The 21,339-nt window shown below is 34.2% G+C and overlaps 1 protein-coding gene across 1 annotated transcript in view; it reads left to right on the top strand.

Annotated features, from left to right (window-relative positions):
- The window catches only part of LOC145680298 (uncharacterized), a 505,146-nt gene that overhangs the window by 222,377 nt on the left and 261,430 nt on the right, over window positions 1-21,339 (top strand). The gene's annotated exons all lie outside the window — the stretch shown is intronic.

The following is a 21,339-nucleotide window of genomic DNA, read 5'->3' as shown; positions in this document are numbered from 1 at the left end:
GCAAGTTTGAAACAAAATATAAGACTAAAATGTTAATTATTATTGCAAGTTTGAAAAATATAATACTTAAAACGTTAATACTTATTGCAAGTTTGAAACAAAATACAAGACTAGAATGTTAATTAATATTGCAAGTTTGAAACAAAATATAAGACTAAAAACGTTAATTATTATTGCAAGTTTGAAACAAAATATAAGACTAAAACGTTAATAATTATTGCAAATTTGAAACAAAATACAAGACTAAAATGTTAATTAATATTGCAAGTTTGAAACAAAATATAAGACTAAAAACGTTAATTATTATTGCAAGTTTGAAACAAAATATAAGACTAAAAACGTTAATTTTTATTGCAAATCTGAAACAAAATATAAGACTTAAACGTTAATTATTATTGCAAGTCTGACACAAAATATAAGACTAAAAACGTTAATTATTATTGCAAGTCTGAAACAAAATGTTAGACTAAGAACAATGTTTAAACATGAAAGAACTTATGTACGCATACCGTGCGTGTGTCTCTTAAAATAGCAACGCTCTGACCGCACAAATACCATTCTTGTGAGATTAGCGAAGTCAAGCAGTGCCAGATCTGCTCAGAGGAAAGATGGAATACCATTCGTAGATAGTGTTGGCATTTCGGCTTCCACCCATCGTCGTGAGGAGAATTGGGGAGCCACTGCAAAGAAAGAAGTGGCAAACATCGAGCTAGAAAGCCAGCATTAACGGCAAAGGAAGACGAGATGCTGAACATACGTCACTTCAAAGATATTAGTACCATAAACCGACTGGTAGGCTCAGTTCTCTAAAGGCTGTTGCACTTAGAGTTTAGTTTAGTTTAGTTGCAAATCTCTTTGAATCACGAAAGAAAAACAATTATACACAATGTAATAATCTCTACTACTACAATTCTCAAGATTATGACGAATTATTTTTTAAAAATAATTCAAATAACAGATCCGGTTAACCTATCAATTTAAACTATTGTTGTTACAAAGTTGAAAAATTGTATTATGTTACATTAAATAGCTTTAGTCGCGGCACAAGTCAGTACTAAAATGGCGCGGGATAAAACCAAATTCGCCTGCACTAAATAATAAATTGTTACAATGTAAATAGGTTGAAGATAATAAATACATTGACACTAGGTACGTTCACACATTATAAAAATTGCGTACATAATAAAGTAAGTTCAAAATAGAACTTTATTAAATAAGATATTTGCATGAAATTGGAGTTTGAGACACTCTGTTGAATCCAAGTGCCATATTCTCGACTGTATTTGTTTGCTTCAAAACTTTTAGAATATTGAATGTCTAGATAAAATCAGTCTGCAAGTCTGGCATTAGCTATCATTGGCCATAAATTCCATTGGCACATGCTAGTATTTCGTAATTTGAACAGGTTCACTGACTTGTGAAAACATAATGAAATTAATTATAAATAAAAGAACAATAAATATATAACAAAGTCAGGATTGAAGTTTACTTCACGCCAATGGAACATTACAAATTAATAAAATAGACTAAATGCTTTCGAAATGTAGGTATAGAGAATAATGAAAGAACGTGATTTGGGTAGGTCAAAAATCCAAGGAGGAAGTGTCAAAGAAACTGGAGGATGTACAGTTTAAAGTAATGGGATACAAATAGAAAGAAATTTTCTGTTGCGTACCTATTATGAGTGACAAAGGAGGAAACAGTCACCAGAAAAGGTGCACACCTCCTCTCATGTTCTACCGTCAGTAAATACGAAACGAATGGACAAATTTGGTTTACAGTTTAATGGGCTAGAGGCAGGATCCTTTATAAATTATTGCAGCCTCGGGCCACAAGGAAAACACCGCCCTCTGAATGTTAAAAAAAAAAAAAAAAAACTGTAAGAAATTTTATACAATAAGGTGCATAATCACTGGAACTGTAGAGAACATAATTCTTTGTAACTTGCCAAAAACCATGTTTAGATTGGGATTGCGAAATAATTCATAAGAGAACATTTAAGAAGAGATTTTACTTATGCTGTCGATCTGTACTTCGCCTTTAGAAAACGAAAATAGTCGTTTTCATTTTCCCCTTGATTTATATGAAACCCAAATTACTTCTCTGATAAACTGGTTGCCTACCATCTAAGGAATTTATGGATTAATATTTACAAAAATGTAGGATTTTCCTCGTCGGATTGAAATACCGTGTTTATTCATTTTCTAGAAGCTTATTTCCTTTTAAAAGTGGAAAGGTCAACGAGTGGCGGCTCTTGAGGCAAGACACATCGGTAAACATTTAAATTTTATCACTACAAGCTAAAAGAAGATCGCTTCAAACAGCTTCACAAAGCCGCATGCAAGAATTATTACATCAGGTAAGCTTTCTTACCTTAACTTGTAGGGATAGCATTTAAGTTTTTGATGTGATTTACCTCAAGAGCCGCCACTGAATACAACATCAATACTGTTATTTCCTTAAAATGTCTGCGGATATTATTCGTATATAACTGGGGAAAATCATGGATTATTATTTTCAATATCAGGCGAATTGTAGCGAAATAGTTAAGGGTCGAAAATAGTTTTGACTGTTTCACAAGTTACCTTGAGAAATAATAACACTATTTTCTAAACTAGGCTAGTGATACTCTCTCTTCTTGCGTTTCAAATGTTCTTTTCATATGTATGTATACCTTCAACAAATTCAATTGTTAACACTTCTGAATATTCGTCTGGCAATCATGCTTGTCTTATGTGCACTTGGATCTAGATTTTTTTTGTGACTTGAGCATACGGGTGCAAATTAACACTCTAATCCAAGGTTCTTCGGCATATAAGTTGTTTTTTCTTAGTTTCGTACTTCTTGTCAATTTCAATTTTAGGTTGACTCCAACACTACTGAAAATTTAATTGAGAGGTATGAAAACTTATCATTTACTAATTCCATATCCTTGGGAAAAATCTTATCTTCTTTATGGTTACTTATAACATTAGGCATTGCCTTGTCGGGGCGCCTAATACCATAAGAACAACAGAGCCAAGTCGTTTTACATGGCGGGAAACATTACTCGCTCATATAATTAACGTGGATTGCAGAGAATTTTAGTGGATTTAAGCTGGATTAAAGTTTATCGTTCCTTTCGGCACCAAGACTACATGAGACGTGATCCTACAGCTTAACGTGGAATTCGAATCACTTGGGGTCCTGGAATCGAATCCAGTCTTCTGACAGATTTCTAGTCGGGAAGTCTAAAGTTCTTTCTGTAGATCACTGAGAATGTGGGAGGATGATTTGAAGCAGAATGTAGGCCGTAGTGCTTTCTGTAGACCAATAAGAAGGTGGGAGGATAATTTAAAGGAGAATGTAGGCCGTGACGCTTTCTGTAGACCAATAAGAAGGTGGGAGGATAATTTAAAGGAGAATGTAGACCGTGGCGCTTTCTGTAGATCAATAAGAAGGTGAGAGGATAATTTAAAGGAGAATGTAGGCCGTGGCGCTTTCTGTAGACCAATAAGAAGGTGGGAGGATAATTTAAAGGAGAATGTAGACCGTGGCGCTTTCTGTAGACCAATAAGAAGGTGGGAGGATAATTTAAAGGAGAATGTAGACCGTGGCGCTTTCTGTAGATCAATAAGAAGGTGAGAGGATAATTTAAAGGAGAATGTAGACCGTGGCGCTTTCTGTAGACCAATAAGAAGGTGAGAGGATAATTTAAAGGAGAATGTAGGCCGTGACGCTTTCTGTAGACCAATAAGAAGGTGAGAGGATAATTAAAAGGAGAATGTAGGCCGTAGCGCTTTCTGTAGACCAATAAGAAGGTGGGAGGATAATTAAAAGGATAATGTAGACCGTGGCGCTTTCTGTAGATCAATAAGAAGGTGAGAGGATAATTTAAAGGAGAATGTAGACCGTGGCGCTTTCTGTAGACCAATAAGAAGGTGGGAGGATAATTTAAAGGAGAATGTAGACCGTGGCGCTTGCTGTAGACCAATAAGAAGGTGAGAGGATAATTTAAAGGAGAATGTAGACCGTGGCGCTTTCTGTAGACCAATAAGAAGGTGGGAGGATAATTTAAAGGAGAATGTAGGCTGTGGCGCTTTCTGTAGACCAATAAGAAGGTGGGAGGATAATTTAAAGGAGAATGTAGGTCGTGGCGCTTTCTGTAGACCAATAAGAAGGTGAGAGGATAATTTAAAGGAGAATGTAGGCCGTGGCGCTTTCTGTAGACCAATAAGAAGGTGAGAGGATAATTTAAAGGTGAATGTAGGCCGTGGCGCTTTCTGTAGACCAATAAGAAGGTGAGAGGATAATTTAATGTGGAATGTCGGGCGTGGCGGCAAAATTGGCTTTGGGCCCTCGACAGAAGTAAAAAATAAAGCTTTATAAGAATCGAATTTCATAACTTGAAGAATGGGGGCTAATTTTCAGCCAGTTATCACAACTACTGGAGAACATTGTCACATGGTAAAGAATTCATTGTCACATTGTAGAATCCAACGGTAAAGTGTCGTTTCTGCAGCGCTGAACCTAGAGTTTCCTTAAAACGTAAAGCTACCTAAGTACTTTAACCGATCAGAATCTATCATTTAACTGAACTTCCGTGAATTGAATTAGTCCCATGCAATATTGAATTTGAAAGTAAGATCGAGCCGTTACATAAAACAACACCAGGAGACAGAAATTATTGACGAATAATGATTTTCCCCTTGTGTACAACAAACACCATGCCAACTATCCGCCAATAATGCAGTCAAGCGGACGTCTGCGATGCGTTCGTGCTGGCGGCCTTTCTCATGCAAGGTCGGCTTCGGTACGATTATTCGTGTTGTTTTTTCCTGTTTGTGGCGCCGAGGGAAACCTAATCGTGTGTTAAGATGACGCCACTATGGATGGTTCAATAACCTTAATTGACCTACAGACATCACTTACACATTCACATATTATAATGGTAGGATATCTGAAACGTATTAGTGATTTTTGAAGCTTATATACTTGTCGACTGACCTGACGCCTGTTTTTATTATAGGGGCGTTCATTTTAAGTCTTTTAGATGAACTAGTCAAAAAAGGTGTTTCCGTTGTAGTAAAAAAAAGAAAAAAGAAAGCACATTAGAATGTAATTGATCAATCATAGAAATAATTCTACTTTTCATAACTTCAAGTGAGATGAGATTTACGGATCAAGCCTGGCCAAACAGCTAACGCGTGTGCTTTCTAGGTGTGTGATTCCAGATTCGATCCACAGTGAGAGCATAAGATTTCGGATAGAACTCGAGTAGTAAGGAGTTCGGTTCCCATCGTAATCAGCTAGCGGTCTCGCGTAGCGTTAGTGTTGAAAACATTTTTTTTTTTAAAATAATCGTGCTACTTTGTGGTGGAATGGCGGTGGTGTAGTAGAGTGATCTGAAGCATTAGGCTAACGATCATGAGACGAAACCCATCGGAGATACTAGTCCCTCTGTGGAACTTGGCGGTTCCTAACTGTCCTCGATGTTTCTATGTGCGTATCTCTGTCATATCCGATAGAAAATTCAAAAGTACGAGAAAAAGTTGAATAAGTTTAAATAAGTAGCTTCACGTGTACACCACGTGAAAGAATTTGCTTTTTACGCCATAACACTTTCTCAATTAGTATTGAAACCGGAAGTGTAAAGAATTATTTCAAATTATTCTGTAAAATGGTTGGAAAATGAACTAAATTGAAATAAATTAAAAATGCCATTCAAAAATTAATTACTCAAACTATGGAAACAGAAAATTATTTTTGGTGCGAAGGGTTCTGAGTTCGATTCCCCGTGGGGATACTCAGTTGGAAAGATGTAACATCTTTTTCAGGCCAGTCATCCTGAGTCAGGTTTCTCCTACGTTTTTGTCATTCACACAAGGCAAATGCCGGGATAGTACCTAAGATAATTGTCCCAGACCGCTTCCTTCCTTCCCTATTCTTTTCTTCCTCTTTAATTTCCTGGGCAGTTTGATCGACGTCATCCTTCAAGTGTTTGGCGGGCTAATATGGCCATATATGCTAATATGGCCACAGATAAATCTAATTCCTAATCCTAATCGAAAATTATTTGTCAGAGTCTTGTATTAAACCGTGTTACAAAATCGAACCGCTCGTATCGGGAAGTGTGTTTCGAGAACATTAGCAGGTTAATTCAAGGTTCTTGGGGACTTTCTAAGCGCTATGATTGGCTCGTCCTTTGTCTTATATATAAGTGCTGAAGAATGTTTGTGTGCCTTTCAAGGACAGTGTTCTGTATCGCCATTAGTCAGAGATTGCATTCCTTGTTATTGGATTCTATTCTGTAGCACTGCCATTGCAAAGTCCCAGAAACTCTTCTTTCTAATCACGTATATATACGTATGCATATATAAATGCTGTGAGGACCTTTGTTTACCTGTGCATTTGCATCAAACAGTGAGTTGACGTTGAGGGAAAGGAGCGGAAAGGAGGGAGCAGAAGCTTGTTAGACAACGACAAAATCTGTAAATAGACAACACGTAATGGCAAATGGAGTCCTTTGAAGTATTCCTTTCAGTATTGGCACAACGGAGGAAACAGAGGATGAAGAGGTTGGGGAGTGTTGGTGGGTACGGGAAGGAGGCTGGAAGAACATTAAATTACGACCCGCTGCCCTCCAATCGCGGTCTATCCATTACCCTTATTTTGTTTGTTTATTTTCTTCTTTAAAGTACTTTATTTTGTTTTGTCAACAAAACAAAATCAAACAAAAAATACAAGCCATTCTCCGTTTGATTTTCAGGTTAGCTTCATTCCTTCAAATGCATACTTCTTGTAACGTAAATAGATATATTGATTCTGTGTTGTTATACGTTAAGCATCTCATTAAATTCGAAGACGAATCAGTAATTAAAGCTAACAAAAACGTACTTCTTTCCTTCAAGCTTAAAAGACTTTTCCTCCTCAACGCCAAACTAAAATTTCCCTTCGACATGGTTTAGGGAACAAAATGAAATAAATCTTGGACAAGTATTCGCTTAATTGCGTGTAGACTTGTGTCGCCAAGTAGGTATTTTAAAGCAATTCATTTCAATGAAAAATGTGTTCCAAGTGATAATTACGCAGCGTGTGTATACGTGGAATTTCTAATCCTAAGCTTTTAATCTATACTTGATGACTGTAGTCTGCAGATTTATAATATATATTTTTAAATACTGTAGAAAGAAACTGGCTATTCTACTCCTGCTCGGCTGGTTTATTAGATCTATTTGAGGACTTGGGTTAGATTTTAAATTAGAAGAAAAGTGAAGGCTTTCAGTTTAACGTCCCACGTATATGCTAAGGGAAACAGATAATTAAGGCAAGTGAATGATGATGGAAAAATCGGTAGAATGATAATGTAGAAGGAAACTAGAGTATCCCGAGAAAACCCACCGACCCGATGTTGTCTATCATAAATTTACTTGGCCGGGGATCGAATCAGGAATCCGACGCACCAGAGAAAAACCACTCTACCACTGAGCCACCGTGCCCCTTTTATGGTAGATATTTGCTTATTCTGTGTTGAGGTTTAGTGTTCGTTTACAGCACCGAGGCTATACACAACGTGATCCTACATTTTAAGATAAAATGCGAATCACTGTAATGCATATGCTTCTCCACAGGAACCAAACTTGGGGCTACGTGCACTAAAGGTTAGCCACGTTTAACTTCCTTTTTAGTACCCATGTTACATGAGACGTAAACCTGCAGACTTAGGTGGGATTGGGACTACACGAGCTTTCACCGAGAATCGAACCCAGTTTCTCCCGCGCCAAAGGGGCCATACAGCTACGAAGGAATTCTTAGCAATATTTCAGAAAGCAGGTTAATTTCCTTAAGGCAAAATACTCAAAAGGCAAAATAATTCGAAATTGCAATTATCTTGGTACCATTTTCACATTATTATTATTATTATTTTGAAAACAATTTTACTCAGTCCTCTCTGCGAGACTACTAGCTAGCGTGCGCGTCTTCTTTAGTGCACGGGTCCCGGATTCAATTCCCAGCATTACAAGTTGAACGCATTATGTTAGTTCAGATTCCATTGTAAGCTGTAAGTCCATTTGTTATATAGCCTCGGCGATATAAGGAAAAAAGAAATGTTCACGTAAACATTAACAACAGCAACAACCAGTGGCGGATCTAGAAAGTAAAAACTGAGGGACCAGCCAGACTCCACACTATAATAAGTATATCATGAGTTTACTACAAACTTTCAAAAATATATAAACAATAGCTTCAACTCTTTTTATCACTCAAAAACTCGGGGGCCTAGGCCCCCTGCCTGGGGTTAGATCCGCTACTGAAACAACAACAAAAACAACAACAACAGAAAGAAAAACTCATAATTTTACCCTGTGACTTCTTTAAAACATTTTAGATCGTAACTAACCTAAATGATTTTTAGTATTGTTTGATGACTGACTAGATAAATAGTATTTATAAAGATAATAGACAGCAGACAGGCTGTATGACTAGAGGATGAATCTGAACTACATGGATTTCACCGGTGGATCTTGCCCACTATTAATTTGGAAAACACACGTGCTAATCAACATGTGTTAATAATAATAATAATAATAATAATAATAATAATAATAATAATTTTACTTCACTGATTAAGATGGTTTTCATAGAGCGTCAATTTTTAGATGTACACTCATGTTCAAAATTATTGTCGCATATCTATAAATATGTTGTTGTAAGAATATAATTTGATAACGAATTCACCCGGTATTTCTTATAATGTTAGTATGTGTATAATCGACAAAGACATGTATGTAGAAAATTTCATGTCAAAAGAGCAGTAAATAAGAACAATAAAACTTTCGTGATCATTTAGCAACATTTTGTCTTACTCATTCTAATTTTCGTATTTATAATTCTTTTCCTATGAAATTTATCACAAATATACATTTCCTGATTACAAATATAGTAACAGTATTAAAAGTACCCTGCAAAGCAAAATCATTATCAAATTATATTCTTACAAGAAGATAGTTATAGATATGCGACGATCATTTTGGACATGAGTGTACCAAGAAATTCTTTTGTCTCCATTTCCATGGGTAATTTACCCATGAGTTTTTACTTTTGCACTAACTCATATTGCTTTCAGGGGCGTCATTTCAAACTTCGCTTGGGGGGTCGGGAAAGCACTTCTGACATAAGATTTTTCACGTTTTGTACTAGTATATTAGTAGACAATCCATTAAAGTATATGTATTCCTCAAACTATTGGGGGCAAATTGCCCCCTCCTGCCCCCCCTAAATGACGCCCCTGATTGCTTTGTTCAGCTGAATCTGATTTATCAATTGGTATAAGTTTCAACTTTGGACAGATTTTTTAAAGTTAAATACTAATAACATTGTAGTACTTATAATGGGAACCAGATAGAAAAAAAGTAATTCAATGGAATTTTATTGGGTAGAAAAATAGAAGTGAAAAGCAGCATTGATCCATTAAAAACAAAAACAAAAAAAGACTAAAGAGGGTTCAGTAGCCCTTTGGCTTCTATCGATCGGTCAACAATCGTTTGCGTGTGCAGCAGCGGCAGTACATTTTTGTAACAATGCCAATTCCCAGAAATTCGGTTTTAATCTATTTGTCACAAACTCCACAGCAAAAACAGAATTAAAAAAAAAAAACATAATGGAGGAAACTTTCGGTTAAATCTTTTGTTTTTCTTTTTCATTTTGACCTTCGTAAATATAGACAAAAAGTCTTACAAAAAGGTGAAAGCAAGAAAAAAGAAAATCAGAATTCAAATTAAGACATTTATAAATTTCTGTTGCTTTCTTTCTTTTTTTCTTTTCAGAAAGAGGTTCCGTGTTACGTCGATTCGCTTTGGTTGCCCAATAACAAAAAAAAAAAAGTCATTTACGATCTAGCTAACTAACACTTCTGTTTCCTCAAAGTTTTTTCTTTTCTTTTCTTAAACTGTAAAAGAATTGAACATTGCCTAATAGGAAGACACGTTTCTTGAATACTAAGTTCAATATACAGTGCAAGAAGAGACTTTTTTTAATTTGCTTTCTACGAAATGATTGGATAAAAAAACGCTGTACTTGCGAATTCGTGTCAATGAAATGAACTAGTTCACGAAATAGGCTAAGTATATTTCAGTTTTATCAAACAAATGAACTGTACTGGAATTATTATTATTATTATTATTATTATTATTATTATTATTATTATTATTATTATTATTATTATTATTATTATTATTATTATTATTAACACATGTTGATTAGCACGTGTGTTTTGTAGTTGAGATTCATCCTCTAGTCTTACAACCTGTCTCCTGACTACTATTTTTATAAATACTATTTTGTTCAGTCATCAAACAACAGCTAAAAATCATTTAGATTTACGATCTAAAATGTTTTGAAGAAGTATTCGGATAAAATTTTTAGTTTATTTTGTTGTTGTTGCCAGTATCGGATCTATCCCGTGGCGCGGACGGCCTAGGCCCTCAGTTTTTGAGTGACAAAAATAATTGAAGCTATTATTTATATATTTTTGAAAGTTTATAGTAAACTCATGATATATTTATCATAGTTTGGGAGCTGGCTGGCCCCTCAGTTTTTTATCTTCTAAATTCGCCACTGGTTGTTCACAACTGTTATTCACAAATTTTAGGCGATGTCTCGTTAACCGTACTGTATTCTGCCACCCTGCTAGTGTCATAATGAATACCGTGATCACTGTGTACTTCAGTAGAGTTTCATCCTAATTTTTGACCTAGAATCGTACAGTATCAATTTTTAGGTTTACAAGAAGTCGTTTTTTGCACTTTTTCGAAAACCACACATGAGAATTTCCCACATATTATCCAATTGTATGAGATGTGTTAATTGGTTCTAAAAATGGTTGCCACGAATAGCAGAGCGCTATTCTACAGGTCAAAACAAAGCGAAAATGCTATATAATGGTATACCCTTCGGGGCCCTCTTCAGTCGCTATGAGAAATAAAAAAATTCACTATGTGGCAACATTGTAGATTAACTTCGAACTATTAACTCCGCTCTACGAATCCATCAAATGGTTTAATCGATTATTATGATAACAGATGGTGCTAGTGTCAAAGTCTATCGACTTTCACTGCTATCTAAAAGGAATCAATATAACTACTTAATGGATTGGTAGGTCTACTCAATGGTTGTTTATCTGCGACGTTGCTACATAGTGCAATTCGCGTCTCAAGATGAGGATCCAAAAGATTTACAATTATATATATTTTTCGGTTTATTTTGGTTTGTAGAATAGTGCTCTATAGTACGAAGGCGCCGTTTTTAGAACATCCGATATATACAAGGTGTCTAAAAAGTGTGTTGACATAGATAACTCTGTTATTATTATAATTACAACAAAATGTAAGAGGGAAAACAGTCTCCAAATATGATGTTTTCAATCTGGAGTGAAGGAATTTTTTAAATCGGACGAGTCGTTTGGGCTGTACAATCTTTGTGCGCCCAATTTTAAATGAAAATGCAACATTGCCATTTACCGTAAGTGAATGAAGTTACTGTCTTTTATGCTAACGTGTCAATGGCCAGCCCCCATTTCAAACATGCTTCCATTCATCGTACTCTTACAAAATTTATCAACTTGCCGGTAAATGCCAACGTTGAATTTTCATTTAACATTGGGCACATAAAGAGTGTATAGCCCAAACAGTCGTCCGATTTAAAAACTTCCTTCACTTTAGATTGAAAACATTATATTTGGAGACGGCTTCCCTTACCTTTCGTTGTAACTCTGATATTAGCAGTTTCACTATGTCAGGGAAGTTTTAAGACACCCTGTAATATATTATAATTGGACAATTTGTCTTCGTTAAACGATAGTAATGTTATAGAATTCGTTTGTAGTAACTGTTAGGGTTTAGTAAGTATGCTTGGACACTGTTTAAAAATATCGGACAAGGTGTTGGTAAATTGGACTAACAAAAGAAAAGCGTTACTACGGAAGATAAATAATATGTGATTGTTTATATGTGTAATTGAGTTGATGTCTGAGATGAGCCAGAAGTGGCTGAAGCGGTAATTAGGTTTGTTATAAACCATAAGTGGTTAAGATTATGAGTAGATTTGATATGAGCCAAAAGTGCCTCAGTTGATTGTATAGTTTTCGATGTTAGTTGCTCAAGTCTATTTCTGAACCTTAGTGGCTGGTTGTATACGTTAATGTATCCAGTGATACACATACAGTAAATGGTTGAAGTAGTTTGGAAGTTGTTTTGACATCATTGGTGATTATGAGTAAGAGTATAAAAAGTTAATACCTCTGTCTATTGAATTAATTCACAACCTAATAGTAACATAGTTCTGAGACTAACTTTGGTGTGATGTTCAATTTGTATCTAACATTGCTTTAAAAAAGCAGATGAAAAACATTGTAAGCGGTTGCACAAATATTTCCAGTGTCACTTTTTCATTAAACTATCTAGTCTCATCACGTTCAACCACAATGGCACACAATTATCAGAATGGCGGCGGTCACGTAACAAAAATAAATCTCATGAAAAGTCATTATTAGTATCGTTACTTCATGGAAGTTATAATTTTTAATGTTTTAATACAGATTAAAATTCATTTAAAAGACTAAATAAAATTGTGATATGCATGCTAGTTAGCGTATGTAATGTTTATACATCAACCTTTTTTTTTATTACTTGACGTTGGTACATTGCAAAATGTCTCGGTTTATATATATTCGTGAAATTAAACGCCCGTCATTTATATTGGGTGACATCTCTTGACGAACACATTACACAGGAATTTGAAGGAAGCGGCCTGGGATCTTTATGTGAGGAACTACCCCAACATTCGCCTGGTATGAATGGGGAACCGATGTAAACGCCACTTAGTGTGTCTGGCCTGAAAGGCCTTCTCCGCCCGAGTGTCCACACAGGGAGTCGGAGTGGGGACTGCTCGTACCAAAGGCAAGAGCGTAAGTGACTACGCTTCGTGAGATCACTCGGTCTTGTCTCGAAATCGAGACGAGAAGTACATTTCAAAATTTGAAACGAGACGAGACAACAAATTTTACTAGTTTCGTAAACAACACTAGTTCACCAAGTCTTAGATCCCAAACACTGTTTCATTGTTGCATGATTCATAGTATAAAAAAAACATACATTAATAAAGTGTTTGTAAATACAATTAAAGAGCTTTCGCCATCGTTTAAAGATACATATCCCTTATAGCAGAGAGAACTAGCAAACCGCTTGCTGTAAGCTTGAATTGCAAGTCGGCCAAGATTGCATCCAGCTTGATTGGAAAAGCGCAAGCTGGATTCCGGTAACGAAGTTATATGGGTATAACCTTGCATTCACTGATTTACAAGTCAATGCAAGTCAACAGCCAATGAACGGAAAGTGATGCTATGACGCTCTGCGAAGGGTCTAAAGCATCGCTTGCAAGTACAACAAAAGGCAAATTGTATTAAAGCATGCGTTTCAAGTGCAAGTGTCGAAAGCCAAAATCCAACCACGCGCCAACTAGCCGAAAGCTTTCTTGCTAATAGGGATAGTATACAATAATATAGTACAATAATAAATATGGTTTATCTCCTCCTTCGCGAACGTCTTGTAACGATAAATGCTATAAAAAGATATGAAAAAATCAGGGTGTAAATACTGTAATAAAAATACAAAACAAGACAAGAAAAACTTTTTTGAGAATCAAGATAAGACTAGAAAGATTTCTCTGAGAATCGAGACGAGACGAGACGAGACTTGTGAAAAATACGAGACGATAAAACTTTATATCTCGTATTGTGGGAAATACTAAGCACTATTAATTTTGATTGTGTATAAGACCGATAGGTGTTTAAACCTTATATCACGCCATAAAATCCAAACTCCTTCGTATTGTTCATACGCGACTGTGCTACTTATTTTATTTTGTGAAAAGTAATCAATGCTAGTACATTTCGAATATAATGTCGTTCTAATATCGTTCTTCGCTTCGGTGGATGGAATAGGTTCCTCTGAACTTATTGTACGAGAAATGGTTATATAAGTGATCTCTCCCCAATAGACTATTTTCCTATGGATTTATCTCAAGTTTCAGGTCTATATGAGAATAAGCTACGAACATTTCGTAAATTAAAACAGCACTTTAAGTGCATCACTACGAATTTACCGTGCAATAAAGTGTGGCAAATATGGACCTTTAAAATTCATTTCACCCACCGAAGCACAAGAGGACATTTAAATGACATTATCTTCATATTATAATATTATATATGCATAACAATTTTTTCCCTTTTAAAAATAATCATATATAATTTGTTGTGACATAAACTCCTAACAGTGACACACACACTCTAACAGTAGCACACATACTTCTAACAGTAACACATATACTTCTAAGAGTGACACACTTACTTCTAACAGTAACACATATACTCCTAATAGTGACACATATATTTCTAACAGTAACACATATACTCCTAATAGTCACATATACTTCTAATAGTGACACACTTCTAATAGTAACCCATATACTTCTAAAAGTGACACACATACTTCTAACAGTAACACATATACTCCTAATAGTGACACATATACTCCTAATAGTGACACATATACTCTAACAGTAACACATATACTCCTAATAGTGGCACATATACTTCTAACAGTGACATATACTTCTAACAGTAACACATATACTTCTAAGAGTGACAGACATACTCCTAACAGTAACACATATACTCGTAATAGTGACACATATACTTATAACAGTGACACACATACTTCTAACAGTGACACATATACTGCTAATAGTGACACATATACTTCTAACAGTGACACATATACTTCTAACAGTGACACACATACTTCTAAGAGTGACATTTATACTTCTAACAGTGACACATATACTGCTAATAGTGACACATATACTTCTAACAGTGACACAATACTTCTAAGAGTGGCACATATACTTCTAACAGTGATACACATACACATACTTCAAACAATGTTGCACATACTACGGCACTTATAAATATACATAAAGTTTTCTTTTGATTAATTAGCAACTGAAATGTCGTAGCTCTTTTTTTTATTTATTTTCAAAAAGCTTTTATATTCAGAGACGTACTGCTAACAATTAAATTTAACGATGTCGACTGTAGAGGATTTGAACATCAACAACTTAATGAGACCACGTTTGGAGGGATTCACTGCCGGAAGTTCTTTATTACAGAACGAATGAACTCTCGGTCATCTGGAAGCCATTACTGATTGGTCTTAATTAATAGAGACTTAACAAGTTGCTATTATTACGCCAGAAGAGAAAGTTTTGATTCTAACAATGTTGTCTTAACTGAGGGCTCTGTGGTAACATAAGTCAACCGAGATCATTTGTACCCTGAATGCTCACTGAAATGTTGTTGGTTCCAGAATTTTTATTTTTTAAGAGAATTATATTGTAACTAAAAAGTTGGTCTCTATTATTAGAAAACATATTTCTCGCTTTTGAAATTTCATTCCACTTCCGTTTTATTCATGCAGAATGTATGAAAAATCTTGAATAATTAATAGAATTTGATTTTTTTAAAAAGAAACACTAGTCGGAGATAAAAATACACAAAATCGAAAAACTTTTTTCTTATTTTGTTACTATATATATATTATTACAGTCACGAAAGTCAAACAAGTAACTTTAGTCCACAAAATACAAAAATAACATTTTCTTCTGTGAAATCGTGTTTATTCTTTTGCATGAAATCTTGAATAACGTCATTCATTTCGATTTCAAAAGGAAAAAAATCTTACTATCTTACAGCTATTGGCGTTGCTGGTAGTTTAGTTTCAGGATAGTAACATGTATATTTTTACGCTTCTCTGTTTCAAAAATCCATTGATCATGTGAAAATTTAAATAAAAATTCTTCAGAAAAGAGTAATTTCTATGGTTATTGTTTTCTCCAAACAATGTTCAAATTTCAATGGTACCAAATTTTGAAAGAAGTATATTAAGGTTGCCAGGTCTTATGTTTTAACCGTAAATCTCTTACGTTTTACGATTTAGGATTAGGAATTAGATTTCTAGGCTGTCGCCATCTAAGGTCATGTTACTTCGTCATGTATGCAGGATGACTTCCGTCCGCAATTACACTATTCGAGGAAAGGGAAGGAAAGAAGCGGTATGGGACGTGTATATTAGGTACCATCCCGAAATTTGTCTGGTGTGAGTGAGAAAAACCCAGGAAAACCTCACTCAGGATGGCTCGTCTGAAAAGCTTTTACACTTTTTCAACCGAGCGTCCCCATCGGGCACATTTGACGTTATACGTTTTTAATTCTGTTTTTTTTTTTAAATACGGTAAGTAATAGTCATGGACATCTATAATTTTTTTTTTTAAGTTAGAGTATAGAAGGTAATTAGAAAAACTGATTTTGACACTGTTAACAACGGAACCCAATTACTATGTAACTTATTCAGAGAGGAAATCTAAGAAGTTTTTTTCTTATCTCCTAGTATAAGGCCACCCCACTCTAGTATTTAAGAATGATTTGTTTTCAGCATCTTAGCCTTCGTCTCAAACATAATCACAGTTTCAATCGATTGTGATGTATTGACCTCAGGAATAGAAGCTACTGTAAACTAATAAAAGCACTAATGTCAGGAACAAAATATACTGTGAACTAATAAAAGCACTAATGTCAGATACAAAAGCTGCTGTGAACTAACAAAAGCACTAATGCCAGGAACAAAAGCTACTCTGAACTAATAAAATAACTAATTCCAGGAACAAAAGCTACTGTGAACTAATAAAAGCACTAATATTAAGAACAAAAGCTACTGTGAACTAATAAAAACACTAATGCCAGGGATAGAACCTATTGTGAACTAATAGAAGCAAAACTTCAAGTGATTGCGAATTTCTGTATGACCTACAAGGACTTTTTAAACGTATAAAAAAGGGTGAGATTTACAAAAAAAATGAAGAAAAGTCTCCATTAAAATACAATTAAAGACAACAGAAACTAGCGCCCATTTCAGTACCTAGACTATGTAAGACAAGAACACAGTTTAACGTCGTATCTGAACTACATAAAATCACATCTGAAATTGTAATAAACTTCTTGTGTTTCATGTGATGTAATTATTTTTAATGATTTTTTTCAATTAAAATTATTCTACGTTAATCTGCATGTCACATATTTTCTTTTTCCCCTAAAAATTGTAAAACTCTTTAAAACCCTGTCGTATTTCGGAGGCCGGTCCTTCTTGAACTTAGTAAGGATACAGAACACAAAATCTCAAACTTCTCTGAATTGTGATAGTAGCTTTTAAAATAACTACTTTTAACAGTACTTATTACATGAAGAAACAGTTGTCTATACAGATTTTTGACATATTTGATAGAAATTGTTAACGAGTAAATTGTAATTATAACATATGTATATATATGCATATCGGTAAAGTCAAATTCGCTACTGAGTGGCCATACTCATATCTATTGTGTTAAAAGCATCTGGAAAAAAGTCTGCTAAAATTTCAAATAAATATTCAATTTGTCTAGTTTCATCTTCTGCCATAATTAATTCAGTGCCTAATTAAATAAAATATTATTTATAAAGCACTTCAGGATTTTCTACATTTATCTACATATTCAAGCGTCTGACACTCGATGGGTTGTGGGATAGACGAATGTGAAAAGTAGGCTGAGAAGAGAAGTTGTCGTTGCCTCGGTGTGAAAGAGTGTGGCCAAACAGATGCACAACCAGGTGACATATCTCTCGTGAAGGTGTATAAAGATGTGGCAACACCGCAGTTTTCTCATTTGCTAACCGTGTTTAAGGGAACTCGGAGCGCCACCTTTAAACACCGGAAATGCTATCCTTAGCATAGTCTCTGTAGATAGTACATGCTTGAACGAAGTACATTACCAATTTACACATTATTTTGAATAAAGTAACTTCTTATTGTATAATTATACAACAATTATAATTGTTATAACAATGGAAATCTATAGGTATTATTTTCTTTCATCCAGTAGGTTTTATAATCATTAAATATCGATATTTGTTTATTCATTAGCTGTAGATAACAGAAATATCTGACTGCAAATTATTTTCATAACTAAAAATAAACTGTGCCTAATGATTTGGGATCAATTCTAATGAGAGACAGAATTTTAGTTGTTGATGTAACATTATAAATTGTAATGGGGACTCTACTAATCTAAGATATTTAAAAAATCGATTTATATGCCACAAATAATAACGCTCGCTGTGGTGACACTGACTACTCATCACACAGTTAAATACGCGCTATCCTACGTCTCCATGGGTTACACCATCAGTGAATACTATCAAATTGAGATAGGCAACACTGAGTACATTAAAATTCTAGAAACAGGACCAGTACATTTTATGTTTTTTTGTAGCTCTATCTTTGATTATAACTTAAAAGAACTCATTACAGTAAAATGTTTTATACTTGTATGTTTAAAATTATCTGTGTTTTGTTTGGTATCTCATATTTCTCATTGGATGCTTCTTCTGTGTGATATAGTTTATACGTGTTTCACCGTTGTAAATCTTAAGGAACTGGGCGCGACATTCACGACTGTGTAAATGCCGCCTGCAATGAAATACTGTAAAGTATGTAAACGCAACAACGCGTAAAAATATGATCCACTTCGTGTTCTTAACATTTATGAGATTCTTATGTAGCGTATACCTGCAGCTTGTGAAGCTCATAAAGAAACTAATGTACTGGTTTACTGGGGATTGTATATATTCTATGGATAAAATTCTTTTGGTAAATTATATTACACATTCTCACATGTTGATATTCCATTTTGCATTAACTTATACTTCTATATTCTTATGCTTTGATGTTATTTTGACTTTTAAAGTCGAGATAGTCCCTATCAGATTTGTTTATTGTATTGTATAACCTTTTAAACACTTTTCCATTATTTTAGGCAGGACATTTTGCGAAAAATAGTGATATGTTATTAGACAACAGTAAAGATCATTCACGCTTTAAAAACCTGAAACAAAATGTTTAATTTTACATCCACGATAAAGTTTTTTAGGCTAAGGGAGACAGATGAATTAATGAAAATTAATGATTATGGAATAATTAGTGGAAGGAAACGGAACAACCATAGAAAACTCATGTTCAAAATTTTGTCCACTACTCAGTAAAAACAAGAAGATAATTTTAATGTATTTGTCAAATTCTCGAGAGATTCTTGAAAGACACCTACTCGATAATTCATAAATAAATCTAATAGAAAGTTTTGAAAGAAATGTATTCGAAAACATATAAAATACATGTATTCGAAAGAACTCTTACGTATAAAAGTTTGAAATCAATGTGTATGGATATTATTGAAACATTCCTTTGTAAGATTTTGGGAGGAATCCATCATCATAAATTTGGAAAAATCTCGAAACAAAAGAGTTTAAAAATAATCTGACTTGGACATTTTGGCAAATAATTTGTTTAAAAAAATATTCGAATTTTTGTAAATGACTTTTTGATTTGATTTTTTGAAACTAATATATTATTATTCTTTAAAAAGTAGAATACTTTTGAAATAAATGTATTCGAAACAAACCTTACGTGTAAACGTTTTAAATTAACGCGTTTTAATACTTTCAGAACCGAACTAATGTGAGATTTTAAAATTGAAAATAATCAATTTGAATGATTTTTTGAAACAAATAACTTAAACACAAAAGCTTCGACATTAAATCAGCGTTGGAAAATTAAAAAAAAGAGTCTATGAAAAGAATTAGGAAAACATTTATTCGATTTTATTATTGAAACCACTTAATGAATGATTTTTGAAACCAATCGATTAGTACGATTGTAGAAAATTGAAGTGCTTATAACTTTGTAAATGAATCTCCATTGTAAAATTTTGACATTAGTGTATTTGAGATTTCTTGAAGCGAAACTATTTTAAGACTTTTCCTAAACGAACTTACTTGCACACATGATACACTTGAAAATAAATCGATTTGCACATTTTTAAAAGTGAATTGACTTTAAACAGTTTTGAAACGAATATGTTCATTTTTTTTAAATTAAAGTATGTAAAAAAAGAAAACTTTAAGGATAATTTCATTGGTAAAATTCTTGAAACAAAATTAATAAACTTTCAAAGTGAATGTATTATTTTTGAGAATCTTCCAACTCATAAGAATTACTGAATGTCTTAGTTGAGAACGATAACGTCTTCCATAAAAACATATAATAAAAATCGAAGTTACGTAGCTATAAATATGAGAAAAGAATGTTATCGCAAAAATATTTCTTCCAGACTGCTGAACAGGAATAGTCTTCTTAAAGACAAAACGTTTTTTTTAAAAAAAATGAATAACAAAAGAGGTAAAAGTGCTGAAAATAGAAGCATATTGGAAAATCTGGAAAATAATAAAAAAGTACAAACGCGAAAGGAGAAGTAAGACGAAGAGAGTGATAGTAACGGAAGTACGAGAAGTGTTATTTTAGAAATTCTCTCTCTCTCTTTCTCTCTCTTTTCCTTTTTCCAGTAAAAATTTGAAACATACAGACGCTAAGGGAAAGTTTTTAAGTTTAGTTCCGTTCTGCTTCTTTTTTTATTTTTCCTTTTACATCTTGTACTTTTATTTAAAAAAAATGAATTCCACCTTTTTACGTTCACATGCCTACAGCAATCCTTTTTCCTGAGCGATAAAAATGAAAGAAAGAAAGAATAGTAACATGGTTGTGACGAAATCAAAATTATTGACAATCTATCCTTTTATGTTCTTCACACTGAAGGAAAAGCTTTATATGAAATACAAAACGCAAAAGTACAAATTTTTCTTCTTTCGTAATTTTCTTCTGGACATTATCAAGTTTAGACATGTCTTCTGGTTAGCTTACTACTGTTATTACTGCTACTAGGGAAGGCACGCTGGCCCAGTGGTAGAGCGCTTACCTCTGGTGCGTGGGGTTCCTGGTTTGATCCCCACCCAAGTAAGTTTGCGGTGGACAACATCGTGTCCGTGGGTTTTCTCGGGGTACTCCCGTCTCCTCCCACTTTCTCATTCCACCAACTCTTCCATCATCATTCACTTGCTGTAATCATCGTCTCCCTTACGCTAACGACATAATTATGGTACGTTAAGCTGAAAGATTTCATTGCATTTTTCACATCTGTTGCTACTATTCTACATTTACTAGTACTATTAATAAGTACTAATAGTAATAGTATTAATAATTACTAATAGTAATGATAGTATTATTAGTACTACTAGGGATCATGACAGCTTGGTGATGCCAGTAGTAGTAACCAAGTAGTCTTGGACTTTCGGCTTCGAATCAGGGGTTCGATTCTCTCAGAAGA

This window comes from Thermobia domestica, chromosome 3 (genome assembly GCF_964235325.1).
Source record: "Thermobia domestica chromosome 3, izTheDome1.hap1.1, whole genome shotgun sequence".
Taxonomy (NCBI): Eukaryota; Metazoa; Arthropoda; class Insecta; order Zygentoma; family Lepismatidae; genus Thermobia; species Thermobia domestica.
This window is presented reverse-complemented; position numbering and strand designations above follow the sequence as displayed.